The 27,059-nt window shown below is 44.6% G+C and overlaps 1 pseudogene; it reads right to left on the reverse strand.

Moving 5' to 3' along the window:
* Nucleotides 1–8,260: 8,260 nt before the first annotated feature.
* Nucleotides 8,261–9,199, reverse strand: LOC128830238 (olfactory receptor 52P1-like; annotated as a pseudogene).
* Nucleotides 9,200–27,059: the final 17,860 nt, after the last annotated feature.

Here is a 27,059-nt window from a genome sequence, read left to right on the forward strand (position 1 = left end):
CACTCATGGACCTAGCCATGAACGTATCTAGTTCTTTTTTGAACCCTGTTATAGTCTTAGCCTTCATAACATCCTCTGGCCAAGTGTTCCGCAGGATGACTGTGTGTTGCGTGAAGAAATATTTCTTTTTGTTCGTTTTAAACCTGCAACCCATTAATTTCATTGGGTGACCCCTAGTTCCTGTGTTATGAGAGAGTAATTAACACTTATTTACCTTCTCCACACCAGTCATGATTTTATAGACCTCTGTCATCTCCACCCCTTTGCCGTCTCTTTTCCAAGCTGAAAAGTCCCAGTCTTGTTAATTATACCTCATACGGAAGCTGTTCCATACCTCCAATCAATTTTGTTGTCTATCAGTGCTCTGAGAGCTGGGGATGATAAGGTGGCATGGGTGACGCATGGCTCTGGTATTAGGGAGGCTGGCCCAAGCAATTGAAGTTCCCTCGGTGACTGAATCATTGCTTCGCCCCCTGCTTCACCTTTCCCTGTGCCGCCCCCCGCCACGGCTTGCCGAGTCCCTCCTCTCCTCTCCTCTTCCTCTCCTCTTCCTCTTGGACACCCTGACTTTTGCTCACCAAGTCCCTCCTTCCCCCTTCCTCAGGACCCTCATTGCCCTCCACTAGCCAAATCCCTCCCTCCTCTCCTTAACCCCCTGTCCTCCAAGGCCCACTGACCCCTGGATGCCTCCACCTCCTGCCCCCAAGACCCCCTCCATCTCTGTATGAGCAAGTTTCAATTTGATTGAAAGGGCCCTCACATATTTACTGAGCAGTCCATCAGTGCCCTCTGGGTCACATTTTAGCCCTGCATTTACACTTCTAGCTATGTCCATTGACTGGGATGAAAACCTGCCATTACATTCACCTAACAATGTGACCAACACAGGAAAATTCAAAAACAACGAGGAATCCAGTGGCACCTTAAAGACTAAGAGATTTATTTGTGCAGAAGCTTTCATGGGCAAAAACCCCACCTCTTAGAAGAAGTGTTGTTTTTTTTTATCTATGAAAGCGTATGCCCAAATAAATCTGTACAGACTCAGGCTAGGTCTATACTACCCGCCTGAATCGGCGGGTAGAAATCGACCTCTCAGGGATCGATTTATCGCGTCCCATCGGGATGCGACAATCGATCCCCGAATCGGCGCTCTTACTCCACCAGCGGAGGTGGGAGTAAGCGCCGTCGACAGAAAGCCGCAGAAGTCGATTTTGCCGCCGTCCTCACAGCAGGGTAAGTCGGCTGCGGTACGTCGAATTCAGCTACGCTATTCACGTAGCTAAATTTGCGTATCTTAAATCGACTCCCCCCTGTAGTGTAGATGTACCCTAACACGGCTACCCCTCTGATACAGGAAAATACAGCCATCTGTAAATACACCCATTTTTCTTTAGCACTCTCATTTTTAACTGGATGATATTCTTGTTGTCCGAGTGTGCTTGTAATAAATGAACAGCCAAGAAAGGCTGCTTTTTCACAGGTCATTTGTGAACATACTCTTCCTCTGTGCCAGGGGTAACAGGGACATCCTGCAGCTCACAGAACTTTGGGCTTCCTCCCAAAGAACATCCCACTTAGCGCCTGTTCACATACTCTCTAACGCTTTGACAGTTCCCTGCCGTACAATGCAGGCCTGAGAAATTGTCGTGTCTGGTATCTGCAGAGCTTTGTGCGCTAGGTGTTACATACTAAGAACATGGCAAAAAACCATCAAGCCCACACAAAAATCTATTTTCTGCCCATTCTTCAACAAACTGAATGCTTCAATAAATTTTCGGTAGGGAGGCTCTGACAGTCCCAACAAACTGCTGAGAAGTGCTCTCATGGAGTTTTTACAGCAGATGCATTTTCCCATCTGTATGCCCATCTCCCGTCACTTAAACTAGACAATCTCAGTTTCACTCCAAGCATCTTCTGGGCTTCTAAGTAAACATGGTGTGTGCCAGGCTGTGGAAAGAAGGGAAACAAGCCCTCTAGAGTGTAAAAGAATCCTGTTGCTGTCTGGTTTACTTTCCAGGCCTCAACTAAAACTAAGTGCAATTCATGAGCCATGCAGTGTATATATAAAAAGAAGAACAGGAGTACTTGTAGCACCTTAGAGACTAACAAATTTATTAGAGCATAAGCTTTCGTGGACTACAGCCCACTTCTTAGGATGCATATAGAATGGAACATATATTGAGGAGATATATATACACACATAAAGAGAGCATAAACAGGTGGGAGTTGTCTTACCAACTCTGAGAGGCCAATTAATTAAGAGAAAAAAAACTTTTGAAGTGATAATCAAGCTAGCCCAGTACAGACAGTCGGATGATCTTGTAGCACTTTTTGCTCTACTCCACGTACATGACCTGCCATGACAGTGGCCCCCATCATAACACTGTGCTCCTACCGGCAAGTTTGCAGTCCCTGATGCTTGTAAGAACTGCTCAATGTTGTGATAGTTGGGACCAGCATCCCCTCACTCAGAGCAATCAACAAATTCTAGAAATTGTTCCAGGTCTCCGTCTGGGGTAAGGGAGCATGAAGGGTGTCTGCTAACCCCAAGGAAAATTTTGGTGGCTGCATGTAGTGAGGTTGTTCTCCTTTCTCCTCTCTTCTCGAGCAGCCACTGCCTCTTCCTGTGGTATGACCAAACCTCTGAGGGCCAGCTCAGTCCAAAGGCTCTCCCCTGCTGGGGTACTCCAAACAGCAAATAAAGGGGATCAGTCGAGCCCAGAGATGAATGCTTCCCTCTCAGACTGTCCTTGCAACAGGCCCTCCCATCCCTCAGGGAGGGACCTTTGGGCAGTTGTTCAGGGGGAGATTCCGCCTTCCCTCAGCTCACGTCCCCCGGAGCTGCCGGTGGCAGGTCTGCTTTCCTCCCTGGTCTTCCACGAAACAAGCTGCTCCCCTGCCTTTTTGCCCTTTTTAGGCACTTCTCTTCATACTTGCTTTATCTGCCCCGTTTTCCTGATAATTTACTTGCTGAGCATTTGGCTTCTGTGAGCAATAACTTCAGTGGCTATGGGAAGTAATACTGCTACTTTGTATAGTTCTGTGTTTCTGGATTGTTGCAGTTTTGAAACAGCATTTACCATTTGCCGAATCTTTTTTTTGGAGCACAATGAGAAAAACTAAACTAAAATTATCCATGAATTTCTTTAATGCTGAAGGCTCATAAACTTCATTTGCATTTTTCCTCAGGAGAATTATTTTTGTGGATGCCTTCCTTGTGTCTAAATACTGAATCTCAGAGGAAGGAGTGACTCATGCTCGTTGTTGTTCTATCGTGTAGTCAATAGCTTGACCAAGCTTTCATTTGTTATGAAATATGTTCAAGAGGCCAAAGAAACAATATCAGGTTTACTGCTCTAACCCATTAATAATATAGTACAGGAAAAAGCGTTCATGCAATACCAGTCTCTGGGAAGCCATCTCGTGCAGTGATGTTACATTCCCCTTACTCAGAAAGTGTGCCCCCCAAAGTTACACATTTCAGCTTTTATCATTTAGATTAAGATTTCACAAGTTACACATCTCTTTACACATCACTAAAATCTAACCCATCAGTTTGTCCCAGTTCCCTTATGTAAGTGGGGAACTATGGGCACGTCTACACTACCCGCTGGATCAGCAGGTAGTGATTGATGTATCGGGGATCGATTTATCGTGTCTAGTGTAGACGCAATAAAATCGTTCCCCGATGGCTCTGCAGTCGACTCCGGAAATCCACCACGGCGAGAGGCGGAAGCGGAGTCGACGGGGGAGCAGCAGCGGCCGACTCGCCACCGTCCTCACAGCCAGGTAAGTCGACCTAAAATACGCAACTTCAGCTATGCTATTCATGTAGCTGAAGTTGCGTATCTTAGGTCGACACCTCCCCCCACCCCCTGGAGTGTAGACCTAGCCTATTGCGGGGAACTTTCCTGGCTTCTGCACTACCCCAGGGGAATTGGCTAGCGACAGGATCTGAGTCCCCACTCCTACTCCCTTTACCCAGAGGCCTGCCTGACCTGAAGGTCTCCCCTTCCACTCTCCTGTGTGGCAGAGTCCTCACGATGGTGACATGGCTGAGCCCAGGATTCCTGTGAGGCTGAACCCCCAGTCTCACTGTCGTGGTCACTTAGGACAGGGGATAGGGTGTCCCCATTCTGGGGTACTCTGTTCAAACCAGACGCTTCCCTGACCCACTGATAACTACATTAAGTTCAAACCAGATAGAATTTATTAAATACCAACTGTAAGAAAAATAAGGAAAAAATGGTAAAGGATCAAAGAAAAAGGGAGCTGCTCTGTGACCACAGGGACATCACAAACAGCTGTCTATGGGGCGTAAGGAAAGTTCACAGTCTGTTCCTCACACCCCCAGGCCTCCTGCCCAGGCACTGGCCGCACTGCAGTGATACCATAGGTCACACATTTGCTCTGGCTGTGGCCACACGCCCTCAGGCTCTAGGTGGCAGGAGCCTTTTCCCCAGCATCTGCCCTCCCATCAGATTCATGTCCCCCCCTTTCTGAGTCCAGCCTTCAAGGCCCTTTTGTCTGGCAACGTCTCCCTATGCTCAGCCCTCTGCCCATGGACCCACCTTGCTCTCCCCAGCTGTTCATTGTGCTCAGGTGCCGTGTTACTTGTGGCACGGCCGGCATCCACTCACCTGGCTCTGTAGCTCAACCCTGGCTCACCAGCTCCGCCTCAGAACTGCTGCTCTGACTCCAGCCCAGCCCTGATTCTTCTGGCTCAGTGCTGCTGCTCTGACCGTGGCCCAGCTCTGCCTCCTGGGCTCCTTCTCTGGCCCTTGTGTTTCTGGTGCTGCTGCACTCCATCCAGCTCCGCTTGAGGTAGTTTTCCAGACGTCTACTGCATTTATAGCCCCAAACACTTCAAAACTAACCTATAAATAGCCCAATCTATGTCTTGAAACAAAGGGTTTTTTATTAACACATTGTCATATACATCAAGTAACAAATGAAAGCTTTTGTTAGATACCTAGTACAGGTATGATTTTTTTTAAAAAGCTAGAAGCCGAGGCAGGAGTTTGTCCGCATTAGCAACAATGCTATGAGATGACAATCAAATTCAAAACAAACCCCCAATACTGGTACTTGTATCTCGATGGTGGGTTGGCAGGTGTTTCAAACAAAAAACAGTGAATGATGGTGTTAAAAGGAGCCCAAAGGAGCCCCAAATGTACGTAGTGTAAAAACCACAATAACTTGACAATATTATTTATTTCTAATTGCATTCAATGATGGTAGTCAATGTCCATATTTTGAGTTGTATTCATTTGTTACTGTTAGTCTCTAAAAGTCAACATTTCATGTGCGCTGTCTTCTTTGGAAGTGAATGCTTCTGCCGCTGGTCATACATATCAGCAGTGGCCAGTGCAATCATTTACTTTGTTGGTGCAAACTCTTCACAACAGATTTTTGTTGTTGCATGTTTGGCCTAAGATGAAGAATGTTTTCTAAAAGTTCCTCTTGCATCGTGTTGTGCAGTTTTGTTTTTATTAAGTTCATCTGAGAAAACAGTCTTTCAGCTGCAGCATTGCTAAATGGTAGCAACAGCAATGAAAGAGCAAACAAGATAAGTTCACTAAAGTCTTTATCCCCAGAGGCATCCATGTGTTTGAGACCTTCAATGCCAAACTGCTCTACTTGGTTGTTCTGAGTATAAGTCCAGTGAACCATAGGCAAAACTCTCCACTGCTGCTCCAACTGTCCAAAGTCTCCACAAAATAATGGCAAAAATGTGATATCTGTCAATCTATGTTGTGAAGGAATGAGTATTGGAAGCGATTCAATCACCTGAATGTTTGGTGGCAATCTCTGTTTAATCAGTTTCACAAACTGCAAGATGAACTCTTGAAACCTTCTTTTGACATCTTAGATGATGGGAATTGTTAGTGTGTATTTTGAAAGTTCCAGCTGAAAGCGACTCCAAAATCGACTGCACAAAGTGGTAAGTTATTGGACTCAAAGGTGATGTCGTAGTTTAACACAGCAGTCTATTACCAGAGTCTTCAGAATCCCGAGCAGGGGCAACTTAACTATTTCACTCCAGGTGATGTCAGGAATAAATCAATGGGATCACAGAAATTCTGTCTGAATAAAGATTGCACGCAAGTAAGTATGCTCTTGTCTAACACTGCAGTTTATTAGGGTACATCTACACTACAGGGGGGAGTCGATTTAAGATACGCAAATTCAGCTACGTGAATAGCGTAGCTGAATTCGACGTATCGCAGCCGACTTACCCCGTTGTGAGGACGGTGGCAAAATCGACTTCTTCCGCTTTCTGTCGGCAGCGCTTACTCCCACCTCCGCTGGTGGAGTAAGAGCGCCGATTCGGGGATCGATTGTCGCGTCCCAACGGGACGCGATAAATCGATCCCCGAGAGGTCGATTTCTACCCGCCGATTCAGGCGGGTAGTGTAGACCTAGCCTTAGATTTAAGCACATACAGACATAAGCAATAGGTTTAGAACTTCCCAGATATGTGCTGTGACAAAGTTCCTCCTCTATCTTGGTGGGTCCTGTGCTTATTGGAGGATTTTCTTGCCTCAGAGATTCACCATGTGGGTTGGGGAACAGCCCAGAGACCTTCCCCTCTGGGAGAACCCACAGTCCAGGTCAATTCGGAGGTTTGGGGGGAACCTGGGCCCGCCCTCTACTCCGGGTTCCAGCCCAGGGCCCTGTGGACTGCAGCTGTCTATAGTGCCTCCTGTAACAGCTGCATGACAGTTACAACTCCCTAGGCTACTTCCCCATGGCCTCCTCCAAACACCTTCCTTATTCTCACCACAGGACCTTCCTCCTGATGTCTGATAACGCTTGTGCTCCTCAGTCCTCCAGCAGCACACCCTCTCACTCTCAGCTCCTTGTGCCTCTTGCTCCCAGCTCCTCACACTCACACCACAAACTGAAGTGAGCTCCTTTTTATAACCCAGGTGCCCTGATTTGCCTGTCTTAATTGATTCTGGAAGCTTCTTCTTAATTGGCTCCAGGTGTCCTAATTAGCCTGCCTGCCTTAACTGGTTCTAGCAGGTTCCTGATTACTCTAGTGCAGCCCCTGCTATGGTCACTCAGGGAACAGAAAACTACTCATCCAGTGAACAGTATATTTGCCCTCTACCAGACTCCTGTACCCTAATGGTCTGGGTCTGTCACAGTGCCTAACATTTGGAATGGTATTGAATAATTAACAGCAGGTTTACAGTGTCCACTTGCTCAAACACTGGAGAGAAAGGGTGTCAGGAAAAATGTCTCTCAAGATTACTTCAGAGGACTCCTCCAAACTACACCATATTATCTATTTCTTTATAACTTCTACAAACAAATAGGTCATAGTGACTCCTACTAGATCATCACTTTTCCTAACTTTCTATAAACTTCTAATATCAGAGGTGTCCAGACACAAGGTTTTAATCCATTTATCTTCTCTGATTCTCACTTATTTACTTGTCTGTCCACTCCTCCCATTCTTTTTAGCAGGAACTGCCAGCTAGATTTTAACCTTGCATCTTAAAGCCTGCTTTCCAATTAACCCTTATCTATTTGGTGTTCTATTTTATTAATTCATAGTGGCTGAGTGCACATCATATGGTTGCAATTGGGTTGATCACATTCTGAATTACACACTCCTCAAATCCGGGGTAACATGGTCCAGTTCTCAAAAACACAGTTTCATCACCCTCACCAACAAGCTCTAATAGAATGTCCTCAATTTCTTCACCAGCTTTCCTATATTACACTATCTAACTGAGACATTTGCTTTATCCTCCAGGCTTCCTGAAGGATTGTACATAGGAAAATCAGGTACATTTTGTTCACCAGATCACTGACCATATGATAAAGAAGTTCAGCATTGTAGTTGCTTTCTTTATTTTTGGCTATCAGAAACCGTAGCTTCACTTCATCAAACTGATGAAGAACCCTGTTCACATAGGGTCTAATGGAAAGCCACCTGATTTCAGAAAGCTGCAATATCTTCCGGTGGTCTGCAAGTCAAGGAAAGGCCGAGTGACAGGGTGTGTGGAGGTGGGGGCTGACAGGTGATACTGAAAGAGATCAGGTGATTGAGAGAGAAAGGGAACTCAACAACAGAGAAAGCAGTGCTTGGTGATCCAGTGACAACAGGTTAGGTGTGAGGAACTTCTCTGACTGTGAACTTTCACTATGGTGAGCTCAGTCAAACAGCACAGAACACCCTTGATTAATGAGGAGATATTTTTTCCCCTTGTCATAACTCAGGTTTATAGTTTGTGTCCCCTGGCGATCACCTTCTGCAAGTGTATTTGCCCACTTTGTCACGAAGCTCTTTGGTTTTGACCCCATAAATGATAGGGTTCAGCATGGGAGGGATGAGGAAATAGAGGTTTGACAAGATGATGTGAAAATGAGGAGTGATGTCCTGACTGAACCTGTGTGCCAGGGTGGAGAAGAGGCTAGGAGGATAAGACATCATCATCACACACATGTGGGCTGTGCAAGTGTTGAGAGCTTTCTGGTGGGCTTCCTTGGACGAGATTCTGAAGATGGCTCTGATGATCAGACCATAGGACAGGGCAATGAGCGTCAGGTCTAACCCGATGACTACAAATGCCAAAACCAAGCCGTACATCCTGTTCACTGTGATGTCGCCACATGACATCTTTGCCACAGCTATGTGCTCGCAGTATGTATGGGGGATAATGTGATTGGCACAGAATGGGAGTCTGCTCAGAAGCAAGGGCATTGGCAGAATTAAGAGAACAGCTCTTATTAAACCCACGAGCCCTAGCTTAGCTATTCATATGTTGGTGACGATGGTGGTGTATCTCAGAGGGTTACATATGGCAACGTAACGATCAAAGGCCATTGTCACGAGGACGGCAGAGTGCATAATAGAAACTGCGTGAAGGAAGAACATCTGGGTGAGGCAGCCATCCACAGTAATGTTTTTCAAATCAAACAAAAATATAAAGAGTGCCTTCGGCATGATGGAAGTTGATGTGCTGATGTCTGTGACTGCCAGCATGCAGAGCAGCAGGTACATCAGCTTGTGCAGGGTCTCCTCTTTGCCTACAACAAACAGAACCGTGAAATTTCCCAACAAGCCCATAATGTAGAACACAGAGAAAGGGATGGAAATCCAGACGTGAGCAGCTTCCAGGCCAGGGATGCCCATTAGGATGAATGTTGAAGGGTCAGAGGAGGTGAGGTTGAAACCTGCCATGAGGTGGTAGATGCATCAATCAGGCTCAGAAATGCTCAAGGTCCCTGTGAAGGGAGAAAAGCACAGCAAGCGGGGTTACACACTTTATAACAAATAATACGGTAAATACTTTATAGTAGAGCTGTCGATTAATCACAGTTAACTCATGCAATGAACTAAAAACAATGAATCCTGATTAGTCCCACTGTTAAAGAATAGAATACCAATTGAAATTTATTAAATATTTGGATGTTTTCCTATATTTTCAAATATGTTGATTTCAGTTACAACACAGAATACAAAGAGTATAGTGTTCACTTTATTTATTATTTTATTACAAATTTTGCAATGTAAAAATGATAAAAGAAACAGTATTTTTCAATTCACCTCATACTAGTTCTATAGTGCAGTCTCTTTATCATGAAAGTGCAACTTACAAATGTAGTTTTTTGTTACATAACTGCACTCAAAAACAAAACAATGCAAAACTTTAGAGCCTACAAGTGCACTCAGTCCTACTTCTTGTTCAGCCAATCTCTAAGAGAAACAAGTTTGTTTACATTTATGGGAGATAATGCTGCCCACTTCTTAATTACAATGTCAGCTGAAAGCGAGAAGAAGCATTCCCATGGCTCTGTTGTAGCTGCAGTCGCTACATATGTATGTGCCAGACATGCTAAAGATTCATATGCCTCTTCATGCTTTGGCCATCGTTCCAGACAACATGCTTCCATGCTGAAGACGTTCATTAAAAATATAATGTGTTCATTAAATTTGTGCTTGAACTCCTTGGGGGAGAATTGTATGTCCCCTGCTCTGTTTTACGTGCATTTTGCCATATATTTCATGTTACAGCAGTCTTGGGTGATGAACCAGCACATGTTGTTCATTTTAAGAACACTTTCACTGCAAATCTGACAAAATACAAACAAGATACCAATGTGAAATTTCTGAAGATAGCAATAGCACTCAACTGAAGATTTAAGAATCTGAAGTGCTTTCCAAAATCTGAGAGGGATGAGGTGTGGAGCATGCTTTCAGAAGTCTTAAAAGAGCACCACTCTGATGCGGAAACTACAGAACGCAAACCACCAAAAAAGAAAATCAACCTTCTGCTGGTGGCATTTGACACAGGGGATGAAAATGAGTATGCATTGGTCCACACTGCTTTGGATTGTTATCGAGCAGAACCCATCATCAGCATGGACACCTCCTCTGGAATGGTGGTTGAAGCATCAAGGGACATATGAATCTTTAGCGCATCTGTCATGTAAATATCTTGCAATGCCAGATACAACAGTGCCATGGAAATGCATGTTCTCACTTTAAGGTGACATTGTAAACAAGAAGCAGGCAGCACTATCTTCTGCAAATGTAAAAAAAATGGGCACTCAATCAAACTGAAACGTGGCACATTCAAAACAAATAATTGTATTATGATTAAAGGTGATGTTGTTGGCATTCTTAGGCACTCAATGCCTAATTAGACTGAGGAACTCATTGCCACAAGAGGTAGTTGAGGCCATGAGCTAAGTGATACTATCCAGTTACAATAGTTACAGCTAAACAAATAGTTTGAAAATCCTATACGCCCACAGGTTTCAGGGCACAAGCCAATCTCTAGCTTTTCGGCGTTAGGGTGACACCCTCAGTATGGTTAGGTCATCCCCCCCATCCAATTACTGCTGGGTTTCTTATACCTTCTGCAGCACCTGCAGCTGTCTCTGTGAGAGAGAGGACACTGGACTAGATGGACCATAGGTCTGATCCACGATGCAGTTCCTATGTTGGAAAGGAGCTCAGTTTCCCCCATGGAAACAGAGATTACATGATGGGCTAACACTTTGTGCTCAACAAAATGGGCAGGAAAAGCACCAGGGTCTTGGTATTTAGCGCGTTTCAGCCTAGCATACAGAGGTCTAAAAGGATCCAATGACTGAAAGCTGAATTTAAAAGAATTCTGACTGGAAATAAGGCATGCATTTTTTAAATGGTGAGAGTAATTAACTATTGGAACAATTTTCCAAGGGTCTTGGCAGATTCTTCATCACTGAGAATTTTAAAATCAAAGTTGGCGGTTTCTCTAAAATATCTGCTCTAGGAATAATTTTGGGGAAATTCTCAGGCCTGTGTTACACAGACCAGATGATAACAATGGTCTCTTCTGGCCTTGAAATCTATGAACATGTCCCCAGGAAGCAGCTGGAGGCATTTTGCCTGCAAATTCGTGCAGGAGCTTACTGAAGGCATTTTTTCTATTCATGACTGTGTTGAATTTAGCCCTCTGGGGAGAAATTCTCATGTGACTGCGGTGCCTTGGAAATGTTACACTAGGTGTGTATTTCATGAGGCTGACGGATCCCATGAAGCACTACATGGATGAACATTTTAGGTGAGAAAAATAATGAACTCATAAAATCTCCTCACTGAGGAATGAATGTACAACCCCTCACCATTAACGCCTAACAGAACTGTCTAGCAAATGGTCCTAGAGCATCCTGGGTTTAACGACTGTGTCACAGTGGCCCCCTGTTTCAGGCAGCTACTAGTGGTTCCTCCTCATGGCAGCGGTATTTATCTAGGCCCTCCCATGTCCCAGAATTGCTTGCTCTCCTTGTTTAATGTGCATGCTTCTTAGATTGCGAGTGTTTCCTGTGTAGCATTCCCTGAAGCACTATCTGTTGTGTTTGGGTGTAACAAGAGAATCTTCACAGGTGCCTGCTTTGGCGTTCGCCACTTGTGAGATTTCTCTCTGTTGAGACACAGTCACTGATTACGCCCCAGCCAAGGGAGTAGGAATGACCTCACCCGCTGCAGAGGAATTGCTGTGGGGAGTCTGGGGCGGCTTGGAGGTTGCAGGAGCGAGGAATGACTGGGAAGCATGGAGAAGTCACTGCTGACGAGCATGCTGTTGGAATCATGGTAGCTTGGGATGGGGAAGGAGAGTACGGACAGGGGGTCAGAATATGATGGGAGACTGAAGCAGCTGAGGAACAAAGTGTAATGGGTTTCCCCCAAGATGTCACCTGGAACTGGGGTACCACTGAGCCCTCTGATTCACCAGCCTGGGCTCCTTCTTTCAAAGTGCTACTGTGACAAGCTGGTTCTTCACCTCCATCAGCATTCACACAGGCAGGGAGACACCCAGATGCAGGTACATGCAGACTCTCTGACCAGCCACTGCATGAACCAACAATAGAGAGGCTACAGCCAAAATAACCCCCCACTCCCTAGCCGAGGACCCAAGAGCTGTACCGTTCTGCCATGATCCAAACTCTGACCACTATGCATTTGTTACCTGGTTCGCTTCTCCCTCCATGTCAGGAGGACAGTGCACACTTGTGGTAACAATGCTGACATGCTTCCCCCAGACACTTCCCTTGAAATGTATCTTTTGTAGTTAGTACACTTGCTTTATGTTTTAATCTAAACCCAGTATGCCTCTAAGTGTTTATAAGGGTTAGCAAACAGATCACCTAGCAAATAAACCATAACCCAAACTGAACTTATCAAGCTGGTTAGATTGAGTATGAATTAGCAGTTTCTCACCCTGACTGATGATACAAGCCGTCTGGCAGATTCTCAAGGCACAAGCTGCATTACCTTTGCAGCTTGGGGTTCTCAGGTTTCCATGCAAAGGCTAGAAATCTCTTTAGCATCAGTCCAGCACTTCCCCAAGGTTCAGTCTTTGGTCCTCAGGTGTTTCCTGGAGTCCTCTTGTGTGAGGAATGAAGAATCACCTATGATGTCAATCCCTGCCTTATATAGCTTTAGGATATGGCAGGAAACCCAAGTTTAAACATTTGGTTCTACTGCATGCATCCGATGAAGTGGATTTTAGTCCACGAAAGCTTATGCCCAAACAAATTTGTTAGTCTCTAAGGTGCCACAAGTACTTCTGTTCTTTTTAGTTCCCAAAGCATTTTGTGAAAAAAGCACAGACATCGGAAGTTATGAGGCCTGGTCACATGCCCTTGTAGAGTCATAGTATCCATTATTTACAGGCTGTCTGTGTACACCTTCCTCCCTGCCCTCAGAAGCCCCAGAGCTGCCCGCGTGCCCATCTACATCCTGCTCTCTGCCACAGAACCCCCAGTGCTGGCCACTTGTCCATGTATGTTCCCCATCTCTACAACTACCAGTCTTGCCACACAGAGATACCTCTCATGCAGGACCAAAACCAGGTGACGGATGCTACAGCGACAGCTCACAGAAATACCTCCTCAGACTAGGTTAAACTCAGTGTCTGCCTGCACCCGGGAAAAGGGGAGATCAGCCTGAACTGCCTTTCTGGGGGTCAAGGGAACTCCAGCAGCAACTCAGCCTGTGCAGGGAAGGAAAGAGGGCCAGACACTGTGAGATAGAGGACAAGGAGATGAAAAAGACCCAGCAGGAGTAAAACTTCCTCAAAATGCCACAAAGCTTTAATGTACTGCAACCTGTTAGAAACCCAGACAGAGTTTCCTGAGGTTGCTTTTCCTGTGTTGGCAATTGCTGATATTACCATGAGCCTGTAGTGGGGCTGCTCATGGGAGGAGGGATGGTCCGAATGGGGGATGGTGTCAGAGATAATCTGCGACAGTGTGGTCCACATTCTATTATGGTCTGAGATACCCCCAACTCCAGGAGGCCTCCTTATGTCTCTTTGGTCTGTGCATTTGGCAGGATTTGCATTCCTTATTTTGTCAGGGTGACCACATGACCCGATTTTATAAGGACAGTCCTGATTTTGGGGTCTTTTTCTTATATAGGCTCCTATTACCCCCCTCCCCTGTCCCTATTTTTCACATTTGCTGTCTGGTCACCCTACTGTTTCGCCAGTTTCAGGACTCCACACCACTGTGATCTGGATACTGCACATGTCCCATCCTGCCACACACACACTGTGTGTTCCTGGACCTCCCCCAGTGAGATTTACAACACTGCCTAGTTTCCTCTAAGCCAGAAACATGCTTCTATTTTTACGCCCTTTTGGTACTTCTTGTCCTCTCCAGAACCAGAGATGCAGGGGCACAGAGAGAGCAGACCCTTTTCCTTCCCTGAAAAAAACTGTTATCCTAATTGTTCTGAATGTCTAAGCTTGTGAGTTTGAGATTTCAGCAACTCTCCTGTCAGTTCTTCTTAGGTCTCAATGAGCTCACCCTTCCTTAGAGGGCACAGAATGACTCCAGTTGAAGTCACTGGAGGGTCATGGCCAGTGTTAATCACTACATGTGGATTTAGGGTGAAATCCTGGCCGTGTTCAGAGTTTTGCCATTGATCTCAATGGGACCAAGTTTCCACCCTTAGTATTAACTTTCAGCTCCCAGCTGTGAAAATCACGGCTCCTTGTCCTGCTACAGAGATTGATATTCTATTGCTGCCAAAGTCTCGAGGAAACCTGCTGTTTATGTGGCGTTCTGAGAAGAGACACGAAAGATTTGGATTCCAAAACACAGGGGCCCTGGTTTTACTCTCAGGGAGGCCAGTGTTAATCTGGAGTGACCCAGTGAGGGCAGAATGTGAGAGAAGAATCTGGCCAGGGTGTGGCCCATTCTTGTTGTGAACCCTCTGGTAACACATAATCCCAAACTACTGAGATAGATAGAAAGACACAGTAGGAGACAAGGAACTTTTCTTAAAACACATATTTGTCTAAACTATTTCCAATACATCTGTAGTTCAAATTTTAAAAGGTAAATCCCTTGGTTTCCAGACAATACTAAACAGTTCAAGTTGCTGTCCTTGGAAATTCCTGCCCAGATGGTTCTTGACCTGAACCCTGCAACCCTTTCTGATCCCTTAGAACTAACATTAATACAGAATTAGGTAACTCACCAATATTCTGCTCATCAGAGAAAGTAAATCTTACTGCGACAGGAATGCAGAGCCCTGAGCATCAGTATATGAATCTCACGTCTGACACTCGCCTTCCTGGACAGCAATCTTTATGATTTCCCTGTACAGTCCCTGTGGACTCTCCCATTGGCCAGGATTCCCAATCAATTTCCTCGGTTCTGTGAGCAGAGGGAAGAGCAGAAAATAGACCCTGGAGAACTTCAGCCTGTGAGCCTCCCCTGGGAGCAAGGAAATTATTCTCTGATACCAGGAGCTCAGATTCTCAGGGCAAACTGTGTTTTGCAGACTGTTCAGCCTAGCAATTGGAGATGGCTTTTTTTTTTCTTTTTTGTGTATAATGTACTGCCATCTGCACTCTGACTGGGAATGCTGCCATGAGATACAGGATCAAAACCCATTTTCAATTGATCGGAGCAGTATAGCGCTGCATATCACCCATTCAGTTATAATATCCAGTCCATTAGCCTCTGAAAAATCATTGCCACGCTGTTGAGACCAAATGATGCTATCCTAAATCGATGCAGGTCAAAGGGCATGGAAAAGGCTTTCTTCTCCTGGGATTCTGGCATCAAATTTCAATACTGTGTTGAACTTTCAGAAATCAATGCAGAAACGGGTTGCGCTATCCTGCATCAGAAATAGTACAATGGGACTTCTCCACTCACTGTACGATTCCTTCACCACTCTCATGGCCAAAATGACCCGGAGTTCATCTCACATGGTATCCCACATTTTTCAAGGGAACAGCCATGGTATTTCCCTGATCTGTTGCCCTGAGCCCATTTCAGTATGGTGTTATTTTCGGTAGCTGTGCCCTTCTGGGGTGAGAACACAGTATTAAAGGAATCAAACAACTGCTACATCTTGATCTTTTGTTCATGCTGTAGCCCGTCCTCAATATTTAGATCACACATACCTGGGGGCCTAATTTGGGCTCCACAGGGTATGAATGTGATGGGTTGTTTCTCCTGGGGTGCACTCTGGGAGCCGTGGGAACTACTGCTTCCCTGTAACCACCCAGCTGGCCTTGCCCTTTTTGACAATGCTTTGCCAGTGATTCAGCCTCTTAAGGCCTGATTATCATAGAATCATAGAATCGAATAAACATAGAAGATAAGGATTGGAAGAGACCTTAGGAGGTCATTGAGTCCAACCCCCTGTTATCACCCACTATGACAGCAGATGGCACCACACACCCAACTGAGCTACCTGAGGGCTTACCTAAGCCACCCAAGTACAAAGAGAGACACCAGCTCATTTCCTATCTCAACAGGATCACGTCCACCACTAGAGGATAAACCCCAAATTAGACTGTCGCGCACTGCACTGGAATCTGTCCAATGTAAGATCATTAATAGAATTTTGGCATCAAAGGTATTTCCCAGTGTCCATTTGTGAGGTTTAAAGAGCTCTAAGGGCTTGGCGACATTTGCAAGTTAGAGCAGCCCCGGGCGCCCTAACTCCCAATGTGTCCACACTGGCAAGGCTCTTAGAGCGCCTGGACTCTGCAGCTGGAGCGTGCCTCGTAATCCACCTCCACGAGAAGCATAAAGCTTGCAGTGCCCCTGCTGAAATGCTGGGGTGTCAGTGTGAACAAGGGGTTGCATTACTCTGCTGTGATTGGCTTCCGGAAACGTCCCCTAATCCCCTGAAGTCAAGTGGACACTCTTCTCATTGTTTTGAAATCGGCTGCAGGAATGCGGCTATCCCCTTTCAAAGCTCCGTTTCTGACAACCAGCATGTTATCTGCTCCGGGAGAAAGCAGCCATTAGTGTGGAATGCTGCTGTTGTGTGTGTGAGAGAGGGGGAAAGGGGGTCTGCTGCTGTCTGACTTTACAAGACAGCATGCTGACACGCTCTCAGCCACACACTGTCTTTCCCCCCACATACACACAACACACTCCCTGTCACACTCCACCCCGCCATTTGAAAAGCACGTTGCAGCCACTTGCACACGAGGATAGCTACCACAATGCACTGCTCTTTGTGGAGTTGCATGAGCTTCTAATGTGGCCACTCCAGTCCGTTTGCAGCTGACAACGTAAACCCACGGCAGCATTTTCCCTGTTGCAGTTTTCCCTGCTCCGGTCTCTGAAGGCTGGTTTAACTGCCAGCGCTCTACATCTGCAAGTGTAGTCATCACTTATAATTTTTCAATCAAGGTTAGATGTTTCTCTAAAAGATCTGCTCTAGGAATAATTGTGGGGAAATTCTCAGACCTGTGTTATTCAAACTACATGATCACAGTTGTCAAGGCTGTATCCCCACTTTGAACTTTAGGGTACAAATGTAGGGGCCTGCATGAAAACTTCTAAGCTTAACTACCAGCTTAGGTCTGGTCCGCTGCCACCATCCCAATGGATTCCCTCCCTGGGAAGCCTTGAGAAACCTGTCACCAATTCCCTGGTGAATACAGATCCAAACCCCTTGGATCTAAAACAAGGAGAAATTAACCATTCCCCTCCTTAATCCCACCAACTCCTCGTAAATACAGATCCAACCCCCTTGGATCTAAAACAAGGAGAAATTAACCATCCCCCCTTCTTTCTCCCACCAACTCCTGGTGAATACAGATCCAACCCCCTTGGATCTAAAACAAGGAAAAAATCAATCGGGTTCTTAAAAAAAAAAAGGCTTTTAATTAAAGAAAAAGGTAAAAATCATCTCTGTAAAATCAGTATGGAAAATAACTTTACAGGGTAATCAGACTTAAAGAGCTCAGAGAACTCCCCTCTAGTCTTAGGTTCAAAGTACAGCAAACAAAGATAAACACTCTAGTAAAAGGTACATTTACAAGTTGAGAAAACAAAGTAAAACTAAGACGCCTTGCCTGGCTATTTACTTACAAGTTTGAAATAGGAGAGACTTGTTTAGAAAGATGGGGAGAACCTGGATTAATGTCTGGTCCCTCTCAGTCCCTACAGCGAACGAACAACCCAAACAAAGAGCACAAACAAAAGCCTCCCCCCGCCAAGATTTGAAAGTATCTTGTCCCCTTATTGGTCCTTTGGGTCAGATGCCAGCCAGGTTACCTGAGCTTCTTAACCCTTTACAGGGAAAAGGATTTTGGAGTCTCTGGCCAGGAGGGATTTTATAGTACTGTACACAGGACAGCTGTTACCCTTCCCTTTATAGTTATGACAACAGTGGTCCCTTTTGGCCTTGGAATCCATGAACTATGTTTCCAGGAGTCAGCTGGAGGCATTTTGCCTGCAAGCTCATGCAGCAGCTTACTGAAGGCATTTTTTTTCTATTCACGACCATGTTGATTTTGGCCCTATGGGGAGAAATTCTCATGTGGCTGAGGCACACTGAAAATGTTACTCTAGTTGTGTATTTCAAGAGGCTGAGGGATCCCGTGAGTTACTGCATGGAATAACATTTTAGATGAGAAAATAATGACTTTACCCCATAAAATCTCCACAGTGAGGAATAAATATACAACCCTGGCTGATAATGAATAACAGAGCTGGGTAAAAAATGGTCCCAGAGCATCCTGGGTTTAACATCTGTGTCTCGGTGGCCCACTGTTTCAGTCAGTTGCCAGTGGTTCATGTCCTCACATGTCCCACAGTTGCCTGCTCTCATTATACAATGTGAAAACTTTTCAGCTTGCGAGTTCTTCCTTTGTAGTGGTCCCTGAAGCCACACACAGTATGCATAGGTGCACCCAGAGCAGCGGCACAGATGGCCTGGCATTTGACAGTCTATGTGTGAGATTTCTCACCATTGAGACAGAGTCACTGATCTCTGCCCAGCCAAGGGAGCAGGCAAAGTTGGTGGTACCTCACCCCCTGCAGAGGAAGAGCTGTGGAGAGCGTGGGGTGGCTCAGATTTAGTGGCGGCCATGGATGACTGGGTAGCATGGAGAAGAAACTGGCAACTGGCATGCTGTCGGAATTGGGGCAACCTGGGATGGGAAAGGAGAGTATGGACAGGTGGTCAGTGTATGATGGTGAGCCATCAAGATTCCAAATCACCATTAATGGCCCACATTTTGCATAATTACAATAGGCCCTCATATTTCTAATTTCAGATACAAGAATGATACACATACAAATAGGATGAGCACACTCAGTAGAGTGTAAGCTTTGTAACGATACCTTTCAAGAGAGCTTTTGCATGAAGCATATTCCAGTTACATTATATTCAAACTCATTAGAAGAAGAAGGTCAAGTTAAGTGTGGGCTCCTTACTGAATGAGGGTGGCAACCTAGTAACAGAGGATGTGAAAAAAGCTAATGTACTCAATGCTTTTTTTGCCTCTGTCTTTACGAACAAGGTCAGCTCCCAGACTGCTGCACTGGGCAGCACAGCATGGGGAGGAGGTGAACAGCCCTCCGTGGAGAAAGAAGTGGTCTATTTAGAAAAGCTGGACGTGCACAAGTCCATGGGGCCGGATGCACTGCATCCGAGGGTGCTAAAGGAGTTGGCGGATGTAAGTGCAGAACCATTGGCCATTATCTTTGAAAACTCATGGCAATCGGGGGAGGTCCCAGATGACTGGAAAAAAGGCTAATGTGGTGCCCATCTTTAAAAAAGGGAAGAAGGAGGATCCGGGGAAGTACAGGCCAGGCAGCCTCACCTCAGTCCCTGGAAAAATCATGGACCAGGTCCTCAAGGAATCAATTCTGAAACACTTAGAGGAGAGGAAAGTGATCAGGAACAGTCGGCATGGATTCACCAAGGGCAAATCATGCCTGACTAACCTAATTGCCTTCTATGAGGAGATAACTGGCTCTGTGGATGAGGGGAAAGCAGTGGATGTGTTATTCCTTGACTTTACCAAAGCTTTTGATACGGTCTCCCACAGTATTCTTGCCGGCAAGTTAAAGAAGTATGGGCTGGATGAATGGCCTATAAGGTGTTTAGAAACCTGCCTAGATCGTCAGGCTCAACGGGTAGTGATCAATGGCTCCATGTCTAGTTAGCATCCGGTATCAAGCGGAGTGCCCCAAGTGTCGGTCCTGGGGCCGGTTTTGTTCAATATCTTCATTAATGATCTGGAGGATGGCGTGGACTGCACTCTCAGTAAGTTTGCAGATGACACTGAACTGGGAGGAGTGGTAGATACGCTGGAGGGTAGGGATAGGATACAGAGGGACCTAAAAAAATTAGAGGATTGGGCCAAAGAAACCTGATGAGGTTCAACAAGGACAAGTGCAGAGTCCTACACTTAGGATGGAAGAATCCCATTCACTGTTACAGACTAGGGACCGAGTGTTAAAAGGTACAGCTCTTGGTTCCTAGGCTGGAGAGCTGAGGGGAACTGGCTGGAGCCTCTCTATTGTTGTTTCATGGATGGCTAGTGAAAGTTTCCATGTAACTGCAGCAGGGTGTGTCCCTCTCTGTGTATAGCTGTATAAGTGGAAGACCTGAGAGGATTGCAGCTTGTCACAGCCTCACAGTGTAAGTGGGAGCCCAGATTGGTATGTCAGAGGGCTCGGCAGCCCCTGTTCCGGGTTGCACACCAGGGACTTCCTTTCCCCTCCCCTCCCCAGTGAACAGGCTATGCAAAATCGTAAGTCCATTTCCCTGTTGTCTTCTAGTCGCTTACTGACAGAAAGACCATGGTTATGGAAGGGAAGTCAGGACACTTGGCTTCTGTCAGTCAGTGTCTGTGTAACCTTGGACAAGTCATGTCTCCTTGTGCCTCAGTTTACCAATCAGTGAAATGGGGATGGCTCATAGTGACTTTCCTTTGCTGGGTGTTTTGAAGATCCGTCAACGAAAGGTGCTACACAGTATGATGATAGTTACTGATGAGAAGTACTGATCTCTGATCCCTTAGCGACAGCCCCATGTGTTTGCTGTAAGTGCTTGTGTCTCCTCTTAGTCAACTTTCTCCAGATCTCTCTGTCTATTATCTACCCATCTATCCTGAGAATTAGGCATTATCCCTAATTTTCTTACTCATCCACTATAATTTTTAAATATATACACACAAACCTACAGAGCAGCCAATTCCTCTCTGACTCAGCACAGAGGCGATGAGTTCTCATCTCCCTTTGGGAAGGTTCCTTAATTACTGTTTACTCCTAAAGCTGGATAATTAGCACAGAAGCGGCGATATGCTTGTCTACAGCCCGTTTACTCTCAGATCCTCCCTTCTCCTCTAGAGGCTGAGCGAACCCCACTGAGAATACACAGAGCTATATTATCAACTGTGCACACCATTTGTCGGCTCTCGGCGTGGGATGCTGCTGCACATGCTGGGTTTAAAGAGATGTGCGTCACGGATACCTGAGGGGGATTCCTAAGGAGGACACTTCCGTCTCAGAATTCACAGGTACCCATCTCTTGCTGAGGAGATCACCTGATTGACAAACCTTGTGCAACACCAGTGTGGTGGGATAGAGAGTAAGTCTGTGGTCCTTTCTGCTCTGCACAACCATGAAACATCCCAGGGCCCTTGCCATAAGTGATGAGTTTGCTAAAGAATCACAGGCCAAAATGTCACTCTTTTCTGTGCACTCCTGCTCATCCCGCCTGATGGACTACAGCCCCAAGATGGTGCATTTCAGTGGCACAGTGAATTCTTCAGGATGAAAGATGTTAGTAGATGTGCAATACAAGGCCAAATTCTGAGACCACGGCTCATACTTTGCTCAGGCCCCAGTGAGGCAAAACTCCCCTTGGAGCAAGAACTGAGTAGAGATGTCAGGAGCCAACTGTGTGTTAATGCACAGACACTGTCACCCTCTCCTCTTGCATTTCAGGGCTTTGTCAATTAATGGGGCAGAGGGACAGGGGCTGTTACCTGACTTTTATCTGATGGAAAGCTGGGAGGTGCAAGGGCTCCTCACTAGAACAATAATAAGAATTTTTCAACATGGGTAACACATACTTTCTTCTAGCGTCATTCGAGAAGTTGGCTGAAATGTTATGCCTAAAACTTAAAAAAAAAAAAAACCCAACAATTCTGCTCAAAGCAGACACCCAGCATGGGAAATTTCAGTCCAAACACCTAAAATTTGGCAAACTTATAAGCAACTGAGAATGAGATCTTCTAATGGAAGGTGTCAGACAGCCTTTACTACAGGTGATGCCACCAGCACCACATACAATGGCCAATCCATTTGTGAATCCCATTCTTCTATGCTCTTCACCCCAATAATGTTGGTAGCAAGGAGTTCTACAAGCCAAATATGAATTACGTTAGCAATTACCTTTTCTCAAGGTTATATGTTCAGACTTTCAGTTTAACTAAATGTTCTCTTGCTCATGTAACACAGTAAATATAAATGCCGGATCTATTTTCTTTATCAATAGATCCATAGAGTTTAAGGTCAGAAGGGACCATTTGATCATCCAGTTTGACCTCCTGTAAAACACAGGCCCGTTAAATTTCACTCTGTTACCTCTGGATTGAGCCAAAAGACTTGTGTGTGACTAAGGCCTGGTCTACACTAAGATTTTACATCATAGAATGATAGCGCCATAGAGTGATAAGGGAACGCAAAGGACAGCTAGTCTATCCCCCTGACAAGATGCAGGATTTGTTTTGTCTTAGTCATCTAAGACTGATGGCTATTCACACATCTTTGGAAAACCTCCACAGAAGGAGCTTCCATGACTTCCCTGGGAGTCTGTTCAATTAGCCTCCTGTAGTTAAAGTTAGGAAGATTTTCCTGAAATTTAATTTAAATCTGCTATGATGGAATTTGAACCCATTGCCTCTTGTCCTGCCCCTCTGTGGTGAGACAGAATAACTTTGCTCCGCCTTTGTATGGCAGCCGTTCACGTGTTTGAAGACGACTGTCATGTCCCCCATTAATCTCCTTTTTCCAAATAAACATATTGGTTCCTTTGGCTTGCTCATTCGGCTTCCATTCCATCCCTTGCTTAACATTTGCTACTTGCCTATGGATCCTTTCCAGCTTCTCTACATCCTTTCCGTACATTGTGATCAAAATTGGGCACATTACTCCAATTGAGACCTAGCCCACAATGAGTAGAGGAATACTATCATGCATCTGACTTGCATGTTACACTTCTGCTAATATAACCTAACATAGCATTTGCCTTTTTTGAAACATTTTTCCTAATGTCCAACCTAAACCGCCATTGCTGCAATTTAAGTCCATTGCTTCTTGTCTTCTCTTCAGAGGTTAAGGAGAACACTTTTTCTCCCTCATTGTTACAGGTATTTGAAAACTGTTATCATGTCCCCCCTCAATCTTCTCTTATTCAGACTGAACAAAACTAGCTCTTTCAGTCTTCCCTCATAAGTCATGTTTTCAAGACCCCTAATCATCCTTTTCTCCAGTTTTTTCCAGATCATTTTGAAAGTTTATCTGTTTCTCCAAAGACTTGCAACCCCTCCCAACTTGGTATCATCTGCAAACTTTAGAAGTGTCCTCTCTATGCCATGATCTAAATCATTAATGAAGGCATTGAAAAGAACTGGACCCAAAACTGATCCCTGCGGGACCCCACTTGTTCTGCCCTTCCAGCATCACTGTGAACCATTGAAAAGTACTCTCTGGGAGTGGTTTTCCAACCAGTTATGCATCCACCTTATAGTAGCTCCATCTAGGTTGTATTCCCTTAGTTTCTGAATGAGAAGATTATGCAAGACTGTATCAAAAGCTGTACTAATATCTAGATATACCACTTCTACTGCTTCTCCCCATCAACAGGGCTTGTTACCCTGTCAAAAACAGCTAACAGAGTGGTTTGACATGTTTTCTTATTGACAAATCCATGCTGACTATCACTTATCACGTTATTATCTTCTAGATGTTTGCAAATTGATACCTTTATTATTTGCTCCATTATCTTTCAATGACTTTTCAAAGATAATAGCTAATGGTTCAGATATCTTCTCAGTCAGTTCCTTCAGAGTATTCTAGGATGCATTTCATCAGGCCCTGGTGACTTGAAGACATTTAACTTGTTCTTTCCGTATTTTAGCATCTGAACCTACCTCATTTTCACTGGCATTCTGTAGGTTAGTTGTCCAAACACCACCAACTTTCTTGTTGAAAACCAAAACAAAGAAGTCAATAAGCACTTCTGTCATTTCCACATTTATTGTTATTGTTTTTCCCTCTTCATTTAGTAACAGACTTACCCTGTACTTGGTCTTGCACTTGCTTCTAATGTATTTGTAGAATGTTTGCTTGTTACCATTTATGTCTCTAGCTAGTTTGATCTTTTGTGCTTTGGCCTTTCTAATTTTGCCCCTACATACATGTGTTATTTGCTTATTTTCCTCCTTTGTAATTTGACCTTGTTTCCACTTTTGTAGGATCCTTTTTTTGTTTTTAGATCATTCAAGATCACCTGGTTAAGCCATTGTATTCTCCTACTGAGTGTGAAAGTTTCCTCTTGTGCCCTTACTAATGTCTCTCTGAAAAATTGCCAGCTGTCTTCTATGGTTTTTCCCCTTAGACTTGCTTCCCATGAGATCTTACCTACCAACTCTCTGAGTTTGCTCAAGTCTACCATTCCATAGCATAATGTACTCTATCATTTCATGATCTCTTTCCCCCATGCTGCCTTCCACTTCCAAATTCTCAACCAGTTCCTCCATGTTTGTCAAAATCAAGTCTAGAACAGCCTCTCTCCTAGTAGCTTTCTCCAGCTTCTGGAACAAAAAATTGTCTTTAATACATTCCAAGAACTTGTTGGATAATCTGTGCCCTGATGTAGACTGCATGAGATTAATTCTTCCATCAACCTAGCTACTTCCTCTCAGGTATTACCTATGCTGAGGGGAGAACCCCATCCATCTGTGTAAATAGTGTCTATATTGAAGCACTATGGCAACAACGCTGTCGCATTTTAAGTGTAACAACCCATCAAGCAGATCTTCCAGAAAAACATCCAGTCTGGATCTGCCAACATGGGGAATTGGAGAATCCAACACTTCCCTTCTCAGTGTGTCCCAGTGGTTAATCACCCTCAGTGCTAAACATTTGGCCCTAATTTCAAGCTGGAATTTGCCTGTCTTCAGCTTCCAGCCCTTTGGTCTTGCTCAGCCTTTGTCTGGTAGATTACAGAGCCCATTATTACTCAGGGTTTTCTCCCCATGAAAGTCTCCACTTCATCATCTTTTTGATAAGTTAAAGAGATATAAACCTCAAGTCTAACAATCCGGCTTTTTCTCTCTACTCCAATCTTTTTTGTGGCTCTTTTCTGTGCCCTCTCCAAGTTTTCAACATCTGTTTCCAAATGTGGACCCCAGAACTTGATGCAGTTTGTTTCACCAATCCCATGTGCAGAGGTAAAATCCTTCCCCTGCTTCTACTCACCAACTCAGTATTTTCCCCTACTAAATCAAATGCCTCTGAGAAATCAAGGTTCATTGCATCTGCATTGTTCCCTTGATCCATGAAATGTGTACCCTTGATCAACCATGTGTACTCCCATAAAAGGATGAAATCAGGTTTATTTGACAAGATCTGTTTTGCATAAACCCTCTTGGTGATGGCATTACTTACATTTCTAGACTTTTTTTTAAACTAATCCCATACCAGCCTTTCCATTGTTTCTTAACCTTGCAAATTCCTTTAAAAAAATTGATGGATTTCCACTCCATACGGCTAAATGCAGTGGCTTGCATAATGACGGGTTTCAGAGTAGCAGCCGTGTTAGTCTGTATCCGCAAAAAGAACAGGAGTACGTGTGGCACCTTAGAAATTTGTTAGTGCCACAAGTGCTCCTGTTCTTTTTGCGGATACAGACTAACACGGCTGCTACTCTGAAATCTTTAAAAAAATGTTTCCCTTTATTTTTAATACTTTACATTTATCACAGGAATTGACATAAAACTTTTCTAGGATTTTTATTGTTGTTAATGTACTTAATAACCTCATTTTTGTGATCCATAGCCCTGCCAAACATGGAGTTTTCCCTGATGCTTTAATGTCCCTTATCAATTTTCATAACTTCCAATTTCTATTCTTGGCTAGCTATTTTCCCATTTTCCTCTGTGTTACATATGGATGCCCCCCCCCCCCCCCAATTGCTGCATTTACTTCACCACTGAACTGAGTTTTTACCCAAAGTTGTTCACTTTGTTGACTGTGGAATCATGAGTATTCCACTATCTAATAAACTGTTATCAAACAATTACCAATATTCATTCATATTTTTCTGTCTAAATTTTTCCTCCCAATCAGTTTTGCTGATAATTTTCCTCAGCTTTGGGGCATGAGTCCTCTTGGAGCACTATGTGTCAATCAATAGTACTGGTTGGGAATTGTCCATTTGAATGTAAATCAGTTTCACTTTTTATTTTCCTCTCCTATATCATATGCTCTCTTCTTTGGCTCTTGTGTAAACTAAAGAGTCCCAGACTTTTCTATCTGTTTGTGTATGGAAGCCTCCCCCATTCTCAAAGCCTGTCTTGGAGATCCCTTTTATATATGCTATATCCTTAATAGGGACTGGGTGGCCAAAACTGAATACATATCCCAAACATGTTATTCTCCATCCCATATCTTAGGGATCTGAAGATTCCTTTTCTTTTGTCCACTGCTATCAATGTCACCCAGGTCTCTTCCCTGAGGTATGTTCTACTTTGGAGGTTTCTCTCAGTACATGTCTTCGCAAAAGTTTGTTTTTTCCCACTCTCTGATTTCGAGCAACTGGATGAATGGGGACCTCCCTGTAGTATGGGCTCCCTATCCTGGCACTCATTGCATTGAGGAACAACGATGGATAACCAGTATCCACACTTGTGTTTCCTTCTGCTACCTCTTAAGGTTCCCCCACCACAAACTGTAGGAATTACTAAAGCAGGGAGCACCACAAAATATGGAATTCGATTTAGTAGGGTCATTGTTCATAGTTATTTTCTCAGAATAATGAAAATGTAATTTTTCAGTGTGTGAAGAGTGGTTAATCTGTTCCTCCCATGTGAATAGCCTCCACTAGTGCATGCAGTGTCTCATATTAATGTTGTCTCTCCATTCAGGCATTTCTACTGAGACCAACACCCAAGATCCTGGGGACACACAGAAAGTCAGGGAGCATACGGTAAATGCAGGAGACTCCCTTATGACTTACAGCTGGACACTTTCTCCCCTACTCC

The sequence above is a fragment of the Malaclemys terrapin genome, chromosome 1 (genome assembly GCF_027887155.1).
Source record: "Malaclemys terrapin pileata isolate rMalTer1 chromosome 1, rMalTer1.hap1, whole genome shotgun sequence".
Classification (NCBI taxonomy): domain Eukaryota; kingdom Metazoa; phylum Chordata; order Testudines; family Emydidae; genus Malaclemys; species Malaclemys terrapin.